This window comes from Nomascus leucogenys, chromosome 8, assembly GCF_006542625.1.
Source record: "Nomascus leucogenys isolate Asia chromosome 8, Asia_NLE_v1, whole genome shotgun sequence".
NCBI classification, from domain to species: domain Eukaryota; kingdom Metazoa; phylum Chordata; class Mammalia; order Primates; family Hylobatidae; genus Nomascus; species Nomascus leucogenys.
In genome coordinates, this window is record NC_044388.1 from 105282192 (window position 1) to 105297021 (window position 14830).

The window sequence follows — 14830 nt, forward strand, 5'->3', positions numbered from 1 at the left end:
GGAGAGCCTTCCTTGAAGGCAGGATGAGGGCTCCGGCAGCAAGGCTGGGAGGTGGGCTGGGTTGTCTGGAGCTGCGGCGGTTGTTCCCTTGCTGGCTACTGGCCCCAGGCCTGGCTTCTGCCCGGACTGTGCTGGCCTGGCCAGTCCTTCAGGAGTGGCTCCTGTGCTACTCCATGCAAATTCCTGGTCCCCAAGTCTCAGTTGCCACTGCTGCTCCAGGCCCCAGCAGCTGCCTGCCCCCTGACCGCTGGCGGTTCCCACAGCGAGCTTGGAGCTGGTGGCTCCTGCATGCAGCCTGTGTGTCTGGCCCTGAGCTAAGTGCTTCGAAGCTTCTCTTGCCTCATCCTCACAATGGGTGCTGATGTCCTAATTTCACAGAAGGGTCTGGGGTCTCTTTCCCGCCAAAGCTCGTGCTCCTGCAGCCTCTCCATGGGGCCTGACCTGAGGCCTCGGGTGGCATGGGCTGCCATGTGCTGCCTGTCCCCACTGTGGTGGCCTGAGAGCCTTCCTCCACTCCACTTCACTCTACCCCTTCCCCCTCCCCCTCCTCCTCCTCTTCCTCCTGCTCCTGCGCCCATCTCTCCAGGACTGGCTCCAGACCTGGCCCTCTCTGAGAGGCACCTCTTCCAAGGGCCCAGTTCCTTTTTGGAGGCAGGGCCGATTTGCACAAAGATGACGAAGACGCATGACAGCAATGACTCTCTGGCTGGTAGCGTGCCTCGGTGTGTGCAGATTGTGCTTTATGTGTCACCTCATGGAGTCCCCACAGTGAGCCGAGAAGGTGGCATCACATTCCCAGTCAAGGGCTTTTGGTGGTGGGGCTCAGATTTTAGTGGCATCCCAGGGCCTCCAGCTTGTCCTAGTGGGTTCAGGGTGGTGCCCAGGTTTGTGTGACACCAGGTCCTACAAAGGCCAGCATGGTGGGGCACCCGGAGCCGGGCAAGGGAAAGATTGGCTGTGGCCACATGGCTCCTCCTTCTCCCCAAGGCAGTGTGTCTCTGCGGACAGCCATCAGGCCCAAAATCCAGGCGTCATCCTTTTTATTTTTTGAGACAGGATCTTGCTCTGTCACCCAGGCTGGAGTGCAGTGGCTCGATTTCAGCTCACTGCAAACTTTGCCTCCCGGGTTCAAGTTATTCTCCTGGCTCAGCCTCCCGAGTAGCTGGGATTATAGGCACGCACCACCATGCCTGGCTAATTTTGTATTTTTAGTAGAGACGGGGTTTCACCATGTTGGCCAGGCTGGTCTCCAACTCCTGGCCTCAAGTGATCCACCCGCCTCAGCATCCCAAAGTGCTGGGATTATAGGAGTGAATCACCGTGCCTGGCCCAGGTGTTATCTTTTTTTTTTTTTTTTTTTTTTTGAGACGGAGTCTTGCTCTGTCGCCCAGGCTGGAGTGCAGTGGTGCAATCTCAGCTCACTGCAAGCTCCTCCTCCCGGGTTCACGCCATTCTTCTGCCTCAGTGTCTCTGAGTAGCTGGGACTACAAGCGCCCGCCACCACGCCCGGCTAATTTTTTTGTATTTTTAGTAGAGACGGGGTTTCGCCGTGATCTCGATCTCCTGACCTCGTGATCCGCCCGCCTCGGCCTCCCACAGGTGTTATCTTTTTAATTTTTATTTTTCGAGACAGGGTCTTGCTGTGTTGTCCAGGCCGGTGCAGTGGCACGATCATAGCTCACTGCAGCCTGGACCTCGTTTACCCTCTATTGCTTGAGATTTACTCTCCTGGGTCCACACCTGGGACTACAGGTGTGCACCATTATGCCTGGCTAAATTTAAAAAACTTTTTTTCTGTAGAGACAAGGTCTCCCTATGTTGCCCAGGCTGGTCTCAAACTCCTGAGCGCAAGTGATCCTCGTGCCTCGGCCTCTCAAAGTGCTGGGATTTTTACAGGTGTGAGCTACTACACCTGGTGCAGGTGTTATCCTGAATTCCTTTCTTTTCCTCCACCTCCCAAATCCAACCCATGAGCAGGTCCTATTGGGTCTCCCTCCAAATTGTAACCCAAATCTGCCCGCAGCCAAGGAGCACGGTCGGCTCTCCCAGGAGCGCTGGCCAGCAGCATCTCCTCTCTGCTCTCCTGACTCCACTCTGCCACTGTCCCTGGGCTCTATCCCGAGGTGCTTAAAGATGACTCTACCCTGAGCTGCTTGAAGGTGACTCCCATCAGATCCCTGCTTGAAGGGTGGCTCCTGACTGTGCACAGAGGGCCCCACGAGGTGATGAGCCACTGTGCCCCACCACGCGCCCACTGCCATACTTCAGTCATGCTGCCCTCTCTCTGGTCCTCCAGAATGTCTTTTTTTTTTTTTTTTTTTTTTTCTTTTTGAGACAGAGTCTCGCTCTGTCGCCCAGGCTGGAGTGCAGTGGCCCGATCTCGGCTCACTGCAAGCTCCACCTCCTGGGTTCACGCCGTTCTCCTGCCTCAGCTGCCTGAGTAGCTGGGACTACAGGCGTCTGCCACCACACCCGGCTAATTTTTTTGTATTTTTAGTAGAGATGGGGTTTCACCGTGTTAGCCAGGATAGTCTCGATCTCCTGACCTTGTGATGTGCCCGCCTAGGCCTCTCAAAAGTGCTGGGATTACAGGTGTGAGCCACCATGCCCTGCCTGGTCCTCCAAAATGTCAAACGTTGCTGCCCCAGGGCCTTGGCACTTGCTGTTTCCTTGGCTTGCACTGCTTGAGCCCCAGGCTGAGCAGAGGCACCCTCTGGTTGTTCAGGGCCCAGTTCAGATGCTACCTCCCGAGAGAGGTGCCCCAGCTTTCTTTTGTTTTTGTTTTGGTTTTTTTTTTTGAGATGAAGTCTCGCTCTTTCCCCCAGGCTGGAGTGCAGTGGTGCGATCTCGGCTCACTGCAAGCTCCGCCTCCCAGGTTCACACCATTCTCCTGCCTCAGCCTCCCGAGTAGCAGGGACTACAGGCACCCGCCACCACGCCCGGTTAATTTTTTGTATTTTTAGTAGAGACAGGGTTTCACTGTGTTAGCCAGGGTGGTCTTGATCTCCTGACCTCGTGATCCGCCTGCCTCGGCCTCCCAAAGTGCTGGGATTACAGGCATGAGCCACCACGCCCGGCCACACCCCAGCTTTCTGTGAGTTGCTCCTGACTTGAGCCTCCATCGCCCTCTGTTCTGGTTGCCTTCATGAGCCCATTTTCATCTCAAGTTTTATTATCTATGAACTTGTTTACTTAGTGATCATCTCCCTCTCAGTGGATGGTAAGCCCAGTGAGGGAGGGCACAGGCTTACTGTGGCCAACACTGGGCCCCCGCACCGGGAGCAGGGGCTGGCCCAGACTAGGTGGATGCCCAGTTACTACTTGCTGAACCATGAATGAATGAATGAATGAATGAATGAATGAATGAATGAATGAATAAAGTCCTCTGTCCCTGGTGTTACCCTAGAAGAAGCTGAACAACAGGTGCTGACCAGGGCCTTGGCTGCAAAGTTGCTCTCCCCCCACTCCAATGCAGGAGCTCTGGGGGTTCCATGGAGGGCCCTGCAGGCAGGACAGCTTCCCAGTGTCCCAAACTCTGAGGGTTTGTGCTTCTGCAGCTCACTCCCAAGCTTGGGCAGCACCCTTGATGGAGACAGGCAGACTGCATGGACTTGGCCTCAGGCAGGTGAAGTCTGGGACATTCCCAAGGTTGGAGAGGCAGAGCAGCAAGGGAGAGGCTAAGTGGGAGTCACGCTGCTTTTGATAAACTAGTGATGCCGGCCAGGTGTGGTGGCTCACACCTGTAATGCCAGCACTTTGGAAGGACGAGGGGGTCAGATCACCTGAGGTCAATAGTTCGAGACCAGCCTGGCCAACATGGTGAAACCTTGTCTCTACTAAAAATACAAAAAATTAGCTGGATGTGGTAGTGGGTGCGTGTAATCCCAGCTACTTGGGAGGTTGAGGCGGGAGAATCACTCGAACCCAGGAGGCGGAGGTTGCAGTGAGCCGAGATCATGCCACTGCACTCCAGCCTGGGCAACAGAGGGAGACTCTGTCTCAAACAAACAAACAACAACAGAGGGAGACTGTCTCAAACAAACAAGAACAACAAAAAAACTAGTGATGCCACCTGTCTTGGCAGGATAAAGGTCCCAGTGCTTGTCTTGGCACCCAAGGAGCAGTCGAGCCTCCTTTGCTGGCCTCCCTGCCTTCCTCTGGAACTTCCTCTGCTTCAGTGACAGAGCCAGGGCTCATTCACAGCTATGTTCTCAGTGCCTGCCTGACCCACAGAAGTTTTTTTTTTTTTTTTTTGAGACGGAGTCTGGCTCTGTCACCCAGGCTGGAGTGCAGTGGTGCAGTCTTGGCTCACTGAAGCCTCCACCTTCTGGGTTCAAGCGATCCTCCCACCGTAGCCTCCCAAGTAGCTGGGATTACAGGCACGCACCACCATGCCCAGTTAATTTTTATATTTTTAGTACAGACAAGGTTTCACCATGTTGGCCAGGCTGGTCTCGAACTCCTGACCTCAGGTGATCCACCCGCCTTGGCCTCTCAAAGTGCTGGGATTACAAGCACAGTGAGCCACTGTGCCTGGCCAGAAGTGGGTTCCTTCCATGCGCCATTCTCTCCAGGTGCTGGGGACAGAGGGGTGAACTGGTGAATTTCCTGCCCTTGTAAAATTTACTTCTAATGAGGATGATAGACAAATAAATATACAGCAAAATACTGGGCAGCGATAGTCTATGAAAAAAATAAGGGTAATTGTGATAGAGAAATATTACTTTGAAGGGGGTAGTGAGGGTGGCACTTGAACAGAGACCTCAGTTCGTGACAGAGAATACCCTGAAAGGAGCTGAGAGAACATTCCTGGCAGAGGGAACAGCAAGTACCAAGGCCCTGAGGTGGGAACAGCTTTGACACTTGGTTAAAAGCAAGGAGGAGGCTGCAGGGCATTGAGTGATGGGGAGGGTGGGGATGAGTGGAGAGGCAGCAGGCTGGCTCAGCAGGGCCTTGCAGGCCATAGTAAGGACTCTGTGTTTGCCTTGCTTGCCGTTCCTGTTTTCTCTCCCTTTCTCCCTCCTTTTCTCCCTCCCTCCCTTCTTTCCTTTCTTCCCCCTCCCTCTCCCCTCCCCTTCCCTCCCCTTCTCTTCTTTCCTTTCCTTCTTTCATTTCCTTCCTTCCCTCTTTACCTTCCCACTTGCCCTCCCTCTTTCTCTCTCTCTTTTTTTTTTTTTTTTTGAGACAGGGTCTCACTCTGTCACCCAGGCTGGAGTGCAGTGGTGCAATCATGGCTTACTGCAACCTTGACCTCCCAGGTCCAAGTGATCCTCCCACCTCAGCCTCCTGAGCAGCTGGGACTACAGGCATGCACCACCACACCCAGCTAGGCTCTTATTTTTTGTAGAGACAGGGTCTCCCTATGTTGCCCAGGCTGGTCTCAAACTCCTGGGATCAAGTGATCCTCTCGCCTTTGCCTCCCAAAGTGCTGGGATGACAGGCATGAGCTGCTGCTTCTGGCCTGTGTTTTGTTCTGAGTGGAGTGGGGGCAGTGGTGTGCTCACACTGGCTTGCGAGAGCTGACTGTGCACATTCCTCTCTCCATGTTCAGTGATGTTACATTGGTAGCTAGGAATTGGCCAAAATGGGAGTGTTTACACCACAGTAATTGGCAAATTCTACCAGTGAGCTCCACCCACCAGCTGGTTTTAAACATTTACACTGCTGGGAAGGTTTGAGATGGGGAGAGCCATGATTCGACTTCAACATGTTCACACGTATGGGAGTGGAGAGGAGAACGGCCAGTAGGAGGGCAAGCGCGAACACAGGAAGACCAGGGAGATATGCAGGGAGGTTAGTGCACTAGTCCAGGCGGGAGGTGGTGTGGCTGGGCTGGGAGAGCAACAGCAATGGTACTAAGGTAGATTGTGAAGCTCTTTTTTTTTTTTTTTTTTTTTTTTTTGAGACGGAGTGTCTCTCTGTCACCAGGCTGGAGTGCAATGGCACGATCTCGGCTCACTGCAACCTCTGCCTCCCGGGTTCAAGTGATTCTCCTGCCTCAGCCTCCTGAGGAGCTGAGATTACAGACATGTGCCACCAAGCCTGGCTAATTTTTGTATTTATTAGTAGCGATGGGGGTTTCACCATGTTGGCCAGGCTGGTCATGAACTCCTGACCTCAGGTGATCCTCCTGTCTTGGCCTCCTGAAGTGCTGGAATTACAGGGGTGAGCCGCTGTGTCTGGCCTGATTGTGAATCTCTTCTGAAGGAGGATCTGCTGATGGACTGGATTTGACTTTGTGAACAAAAAAGGAGTCACGACGCCCTGGGTTTTTGGCCTGAACAACTTGCTGGATGGTGATGCCACTCACTGGGATGGGGCAATGGTGGGGAGAAGCAGGGGTCCTAGGTGTCTCTCCGGGGTTTGAAAGGCCCGGACAGACGAGTTCTTAGATGTCAGTATCCCAAGAGTAGAGGCCAAACACGGTGGGACCCTCGACTTGCATTCAGCATGGAGGTCCTGGCTGGAGAGAGTTGTCAGTGGATTGAAGGGACCAGGAGAAGGTGGCAGGAAGGGAGAAGGGGCCAAGGCCTGAGCCCTGAGACTCGCCAGCATTTAGAGGAAGGGAGACTGGGAGCTATGAGCCAGAAGACAGGAACTATATTGCTGTCTCTCCCCCAGCTGGTATCTACATTTTATGGTTTTTTACACCAAGCACGAGGGGTGTGCGTACAAGACGCACAGTGGCGGCCTGTGGCTGTGCAGCGCCCTTTCCTCTGGCAACAGAACTTTCTTCCCGATGGAGAAGCCACGAGAAGGGGTTGAGGTGGGGCCGGTCAGCCCCCTACTCAGGGGTGGACACATGCCCAGACCTGGCCAATCACAGGGGCCCTGCCTTCCTGTGCACTGTGATTGGCTCCGGGATGAGCTTGTGACCTGGTTGTGCCAATGAGGATCATCCCCGATGCCCTCTGTTAGATCAGGTGGGAAGATACCCTGTGCCAGGGCTGCTAAGCTGGGAAGATGCCATCCTGGGGATGCCAGTGGCAAGGCCAGGATCTGTGAGGTGCGATACAACATGAAAATGCAGGGCCCCTTGCTCAAAAAGCAGGAAAAAGTGCCCCGAAGTGTCCATAGAACGCTTCTTTCCGCCATCTCTCAACTTGTCATGGCATTTTAAATTTTCTATTCAATGTCATTCTAAGTACAGAAAGGTGTACTTAGGTGTAATTATTGTAAATAATTAGCATGAATTTTACCATTCATCTTTATATTGCATAATACCAGTTTTATTTATTTATTTATTTTAAGATGGAGCCTCTCCCTGTCACTCAGGCTGGAGTGCAGTGGCCAATCTCGGCTCACTGCAACCTCCACCTCCCAAGTTCAAGCAATTCTCGTGCCTCAGCCTCCTGAGTAGCTGGGATTACAAATGTGTGCCACCATACCTGGCTAATTTTTGTATTTTGGGTAGAGACAGGGTTTCACCACGTTGGCCAGGCTGGTCTTGAACTTCTGACCTCAAGTGATCTGCCCACCTCCCAAAGTGCTGGGATTACAGGCATGAGCCACTCTGCCTGGCTGTGTAATACCAGTTATAAATACAAACACCAGAGCATTTAATTCATGTGCAGAATCGCTGAAATTGCACAATTAATATTTTGTAGCTTGTCCCTGAGTGTGCCTTGAACTGGCCAGAAAAGACAAACACAAGCCAGCCTCAGGAAGTTAATAGGGGGAGGAGAGGACCCCCTGGTTAAGGTGGTTAAGAGAGTGCTTCTCCTTATGGGAGACTGCCACAAGGGTGCACACCCTCCCAGCCCCCTCCACCCCTGCTATGCCTCCCTGCGTGCTCTCTAGATGGGGCCTGGCAGCTGCTGGATTAACCTTCCAACCAACCACCGGGCTGATGTCCTGAGTCCTGGTACCTCCCCTTCCTACAGGCCCCCACCTCAACCTACAGCAGAGGAGTGGTCTCCAAGGACCTCAGTACCCAGATCAGGGTAGGTGAAAGTTTCATCCCACATCTAGACATGGTCTCTGGTTGGCTGCCAGTCAGGCTGTGGTGCTGCCAATGCACAGCAGTGATGGCTGTCACCATGCCCTGCAAGGTGCTGCTCACGGATGCCTGAGCTCAACCCTCTCTATGCCTGTGCCCAGGCCCTGCCAAGGATGGGAGGGAGAGGCCAGGCAGAGCCAGGGCACCAGAGTGCCAGGGGGCAGGGTAGCGGGGGGACCAAGAACCTGTCTCAGGGAGGTGGGGAGGTGGCAGGAGACAGGACTGCACCTGAGTTGAAGCTTCAAACACGCTCCACTGTCTCAGACTTCACTCAACACAAACTCAGCGATAAAATGATGTTGAATTTCAAGACAGCAGAGCATTAGACTCCAAGCATGGGCTCATTTGAACATGGGGCCCTGTGTGACTGCACGATCCCTGGCCAGTGGCCTTCTTGTTCTGGCCACAGAAAAAACCTAAGAAGAGGCCAAGGAGAGGCAGCGAATAAGCCCTGATGACATCATGTGAGCCTCTGGATCCAGCTACGCCTGAGCCGAAACACCCATGGACTTCCCACTTTCTGTGCCAGGAAATCCCCTCTTTGCTTAAGCCAGCTTTAGCTGAGTTTCTGAGGCCTGAACAATATGGGACCCCGAGAGGAGAGGATCCAAGGCCCAGGAATCTCGACACCCGAATCCTTTTCTTGGCTTAAATAATCTTGGAGCTGTCCATCAACTCGGAATGTCTGCAGGTTGCCTAGAGGTCTCACTCCCCCTCCCCACATGGATCTGTCCTGTTCTGGGGCCACGTCCTTTTATCTGTCTTAGGCCTGGATTTCTTTTTATGAACAAAGGGAAGCTTTATTCCCCAGTCTTCCCAGTTCTCCCCAGGCTGTTTGATGTGGGTGTTAAAGGAGACACTAGACTTCCACGCTGTGGTGTGTGCGCGTGTGTGTGTGTGTGTGTAGTGGCCTGGAGGGTGCCAGGGAGCTGGGGAGGAGAGCAGGAAGGATGCATGGAGTGTTTAAGAAACATCAGGAAGGCCTGGCACGGTGGCTCACATCTGTAATCCCAGCACTTTGGGATGCCAAGATGGGCGGATTGCCTGAGGTCAGGAGTTCAAGACCAGCCTGGCCAACATGGTGAAACCCCGTCTCTACTAAAAATACAAAAATGAGCCGGGTGTGGTGGCGCTAGCCTGTAATCCCAGCTGCTTGGGAGGCTGAGGCAGGAGAATCGCTTGAATCTGGGAGGTGGATGTTGCGGTGAGCCAAGATTGTGCCATTGCACTCCAGCCTGGAGAACAGAGCAAGACTCTGTCTCCAAAAAAAAAAAAAAAGAAACATCAGGAAATGACTGCATTTGGGGGGCAGAAGGGGGAGGAGTCAGAGGCCCAGAGGTGGTGGGGAAGGGTCTGATTGGAGGAGGATAGGTGGAGCAATATCTTACTGTTTCCTCTTTAAGCCACTCCCTAGAATGGAGTCCATTCATTCATTCATTCATCCATCCATCATTCATTCATTCAATCATCAAGCATCTATCTTGAGTGAATGTTGATTGTCAGGCACAGTCAGGTCCTGAAGATAATCAGACACCTTCCTGGGGACTAACCTTTTAAAAAATACGAGTCCCAATCTATGGAAAGACAAAAAAATCCAACAAAGTTTCTAAGGCACTTGCTCCTGTCTCCTCCCCCAACTCCAGAGTAAAAAGATCTTGATTGGGTCCCCCTGGAAAAGATCCATGTTACTTTTTTTTTCTTTTGAAACAGGGTTTTGCTCTGTCTCCCAGGCTGGAGTGCAGAGGCGCAATCACAGCTCACTGTAGCCTAGATCTACTAGGCTCAAGTGATCCTTCAACCTCAGCTTCCCTAGTAGCTGGGACTATAGGTGTGCACCAACGTGCCTGGCTAATTTTTTTTTTTTTTTTTTTTTTTTGAGATGGAGTCTTGCACTGTCGCCTGGGTTGGAGTGCAGTGGCATGATCTCGGCTCACTTCAACCTCCACCTCCCATGTTCAAGCGATTCTCCTGCCTCAGCCTCCCAAGTAGCTGGGATTACAGGTGTCTACCACCATGTCCATCTAATTTTTTGTATTTTTAGTACAGACGGGGTTTCACTATGTTGGCCAGGCTAGTCTCAAACCCCTGACCTTGTGATCCGCCTGCCTCGGCCTCCCAAAGTGTAATTTTTGTATTTTTTGTTGAGACGGGGTTTCACTATGTTGCCCAAGCTCGTCTTAGACTTCTGGACTCAAGGGATCCTCCAGCCTCAGCCTCCCAAAGTGCTGGGATTACAGGTGTGAGCCACTACGCCTGGCCTGTTAACTTAAGTCAATTTTGTTCAACAGGAGAGTCAGTAGGAAAACTGTCATCCATTTTGCAATGAAAAGTTATCTGGGCAGAGCTGACCAGTGCCAATATTGCAGCTGTCATTTACTGGGCACTCACTGTATGCAAGTCTCTGAGCTGTAGCAGCCTCACCACACAGGCGGGTGCCCCCATGCATGTCTTCATTTTGCAGACAAGGGACTGGTAGCTCAGGGAGGTGAAGGAAAGAGCTTATTGTCACTTAGAAAGCAGCAGAGCTGGCCGGGCGTGGCCTCCTGTAATCCCAGCAGTTTGGGAGGCCGAGGTGGACGGATCACCTGTGATCGGGAGTTTGAGACCAGCCTGACCAACATGGAGAAACCCCGTCTCTACTAAAAATACAAAATTAGCCGGGTGTGGTGGCGCATGCCTGTAATCCCAGCTACTCCGGACTCAGGAGGCTGAGGCAGTAGAATTGCTTTAACTTGGGAGGCGGAGGTTTCGGTGAGCCGAGATCCTGGGCAACAAGAGTGAAACTCCGTCTCAAAAAAAAAAACAACAACAAAAAAAACAAAACAGCAGAGCCTGGTTTGTCTTGAGCTCTATGTGGCTTTGGAGGCTGAGCTTGGAACTGCCAGTCTGGGCTTTGGACGGGCACCCTGGGTAGGGGTGGTCCTGGGTAGAGATGGCCCTGGGAATCCCTCCAGTGCTTGGCCTTGTGCCTGGTGGTCCACAGTCACTCATCTGATATTTAACAACTTACAATGAGGAGTGCTCCACAAGGAACCCTCACACAGCTTGGGATGCCCCTCCCATGTTCCCTCTTTACTGAGGGTCCCTTGGATGGGTGTGTTTGTGGGGCTTAGTCTCTGGGGGAAGACGGGCAGACCCTGGATTGGTCTGGAGCTCCAGCTGGCCCCGCACAACTAGGAAAACTGGTTGGGGCGGCTGACTCAGGTTGTGTTTATACTGGCGTACTCCCCACCCCCTCCCTCCCTCAGGCACCCACCCCTCCCCTCCCTGACCCGGGAGAGGAAGGAAGTTCCTATAACGTTCATAGTTGCCACTAGTTCTCGAGAGCGTGTTGTGCATTGGGCACGGAGCAGGAAGACCTTCACAGGTTGTATCTGGTCCCAGCTCCCTTTGAGGAGACTGGGTCTCAGAAAAGTCAGGCTGCTCCCTCGATCCTACAGGGGCAAAGCTGGGATCGGAATCCAGCTCTGACTGATGCCCCGATGGAACTCTCATCCATTGTGATTAGAATACAATCTGAACACCTCCTGCTTTTCTTTCTGGCCCCATCTCCTGCCTCTCCCACTTGCCGTCTCCCTCGGCCAGTTCTGTGAATATGCTAAATTTATTCATTTTCTTTTTTTCTTTTTCTTTCTTTCTTTCTTTCTTTCTTTCTTTCTTTCTTTCTTTCTTTCTTTCTTTCTTTCTCTTTCTTTTCTTTCTTTCTTTCTCTTTCTTTTTCTTTCTTTCCTTCCTTTTTCTTTCTTTCTTTCCTTTCTTTTTCTTTCTTTCTCTTTCTTTTCTTTCTTTCCTCTCCCCCTCCCCTCCCCTCCCCTCCCCTCCCCTCCCCTCCTCTCCCCTCCCCTTCCCTTCCCTTCTTTTTTGGCCACAGCTTTGTTCTTGTTGCCCCGGCTAGAGTGCAATGCTGTGATCTTGGCTTACTGCAACCTCCGCCTCCTGGGTTCAAGCGATTCTCCTGTGTCAGCCCCCCAAGTGGCTGGGATTACAGGTGCACACGCCAGCATGCCCAGCCAATTTTTGTATTTTTAGTAGAGACAGGGTTTCGCCATGTTGGCCGGGCTGGTCTCACCCTGACTTCAGGTGATCTGCCTGCCTTGGCCTCCCAAAGTGCTGGGATTAAGGTGTGGGCCACCGTGCCTGGCCTCATGTGTTTAGTCTTCACCCTTTCCATTCCTTCTGCCTGGAATGCTCTTCCGCTGTTGTTTGTCCAGCTGCTGTGGTAGAGATTTCTAGCGCTCATTATGTGCACTCGCCTTTCCTTCCCAGTTACCCAAGAAAACTGCTTTTCCCAGCCCCCTTGCAGTTAGATGAGGGCCTGGGGCTCATTCTGGCCAATGTGCTCTGAGTGTGAGTGAGGAGAATCACTTCCAGGCTGAGGCCATGAAGAGCCCTTGCAGGACTGCCCAGCTCTCATTCTGTGCCACGGTGGAGATTCTGGAAGCCTTGTGTTGAGATAGACTCAGGCTGAATTGCTGAGTCACCGCATGGAGGGCAGCAGCCTAGGAGACCTGGCAGTCTGACTCAGACTTTGCATGGTCAAGAAACAAATCCTTTCTACCTGCTGGAGATCTTAAAAGAGAAAGAAATCCTTGTGTTAAATCTTTGAGATGTAGGGATTAATTTGTTACTGCAGCATAGCCTGTCATATACTAATAGAGCTGATCTGTTCAGGTGCCAGTTGAAATATCACCTTCTCTGATCAAAACATCTAAACTGGTGCAACCCTCACCCCCTCCCCCTCCAACCAGTCCTTTCTTTTTTTTTTTGAGACTTTTTTTTTTTTTTAGTCTCATTCTGTCATCCAGGCTGGGGTACAATGGTGCTGTGATCTTGGCTCACTCCAGCCGCTGCTTCCTAGGTGCAAGTGATTCTCCTGTCTTACTTTCCGAGTAGCTGGGATTACAGGCACCCGCCACCACACTGGGCTAATTTTTGTATTTTTAGTAGAGATGGGGTTTCACCATGTTGGCCAGGCTGGCCTTGAACTCCTGGCCTCAACTGATCAGCCCGCCTCGGCCTCCCAAAGTGCTGGGATTACAGGCGTGAGCCACTGGCCCTTACCAATTTTTCTAGCACTGTGTTTATTTTCCTGAAACACTTATCTACTTGTTTGTTGCTTTGTGTATTGTCTGCACACCTCCTCCCACCACTAGAGTGTAAGCTCTATGCGTGCAGGGCCCTTTGTTTGTCTTGTTTGTGGCTGCATCCTTGGTGCCTAGCACAGTGCCTGGCATATATAGGTACTCAATAAATATTTGAATGGATGAATGTGTGTATATTTATTTTTTGAGACAAGGTCTCACTGTCACTGAGGCTGGAGTGCGGTGGTGCAATCATGGCTCACTGCAGCCTCAACCTCCTGGGTTCAAGCCATCCTTTTGCCTCAGCCTCCCAAGTAGCTGGGACTACAGGCGGGCACCACTATGCCTGGCTAATTTATTTTTTGTAGATACAGGGTCTCTCCATGTTGCCCAGACTGGTCTCGAACTCCTGGGCTCAAGCTAGCCTCCTGCCTCGCCTTCCCAAAGTGCTGGGATTACAGGTGTAAGCCACCGGGTCTTGCCTGAATGCATTTATTGAATGAATGAAACAGGCAGATAACCACACTCACAGGTAGACATGGAATTTGATATTGGTATCTGTGTTTTTCTTTTTTATTGGAGTAAATACATTTATTGATATCCATTTTATATCTAGTTCAGTTAAACAATCTGTAAATATAGGCGGCACAGTGGCTCACGCCTGTAATCCCAGCACTTTGGGAGGCCGAGGCTAGTGGATCACCTGAGGTCAGGAGTTTGAGACCAGCCTAGCCAACATGGTGAAAACCTGTCTCTACTAATATAAAAAAATTAACAAGGCGTGGTGGCGCACGCCTGTAATCCCAGCTACTTGGGAGGCTGAGGCAGGAGAATTGCTTAAACCTGGGAGGTGGAGGTTGCAGTGAGCCGAGATTGCGCAACTGCACTCTAGCCTGGGCGACAAGAGCTAAACTCTGTCTCTCTCTCTCTCTCTCTCTCTATATATATATATATGTATGTATGTGTGTGTATATATATATATATATGTATGTGTGTATATATATATGTATGTGTGTGTATATATATATATATATGTATGTGTGTGTATATATATATATGCATTTTTCTTTTGGATACCACCATGGTCCTTCTACCTGTGTTTTTCTTTTCTTTTTTCTTTTTTTTTTTTTTTGAGATGGAGTCTTACTCTGTCACCTAGGCTGGAATACAGTGGCACGATCTTGGCTCACTGCAACCTCCGTCTCCCAGGTTCAAGCGATTCTCTTGCGTCAGCCTCCCAAGTGGCTGGGATTACAGGCACCCACCACTACTACGTTCAGCTAATTTTTTGTGTTTTTAGTAGAGACGGGGTTTCACCATGTTGGCCAGGCTGGTCTCAAACCCCTGACCTTGTGATTCACCTGCCTCGGCCTCCCAAAGTGCTGGGATTAAAGTGCTGGGATTACAGGTGTGAGACACCGTGCCCAGCCTCTACCTGTGTTTTTCTTACTTGGATGGGACACAAAGCCAGATCATCAGAAAGCTGGAAGCAATGGTTTCTTTTCTGACTCTTAGAATATCAGAACTGGCTTAGAACCTTCTCTCTTCTCACTCTGTCTCTACAGATGAGGGAATATGGGCCCCTTAGGGAAGTGACTCATCCCAGGGCGCAAAGTAAGTCTATGGCTGAGCCAGAACCTGTGTCTGGGTCTCTGGACTCCTGGTCCAGTGCTCTGTCCACTGAGCTTTGCCTCTTCCTCTTTAGTTTCAGCCCAAGTTCTGAAAATATTTTCCTGAGTACGTTTGCCTC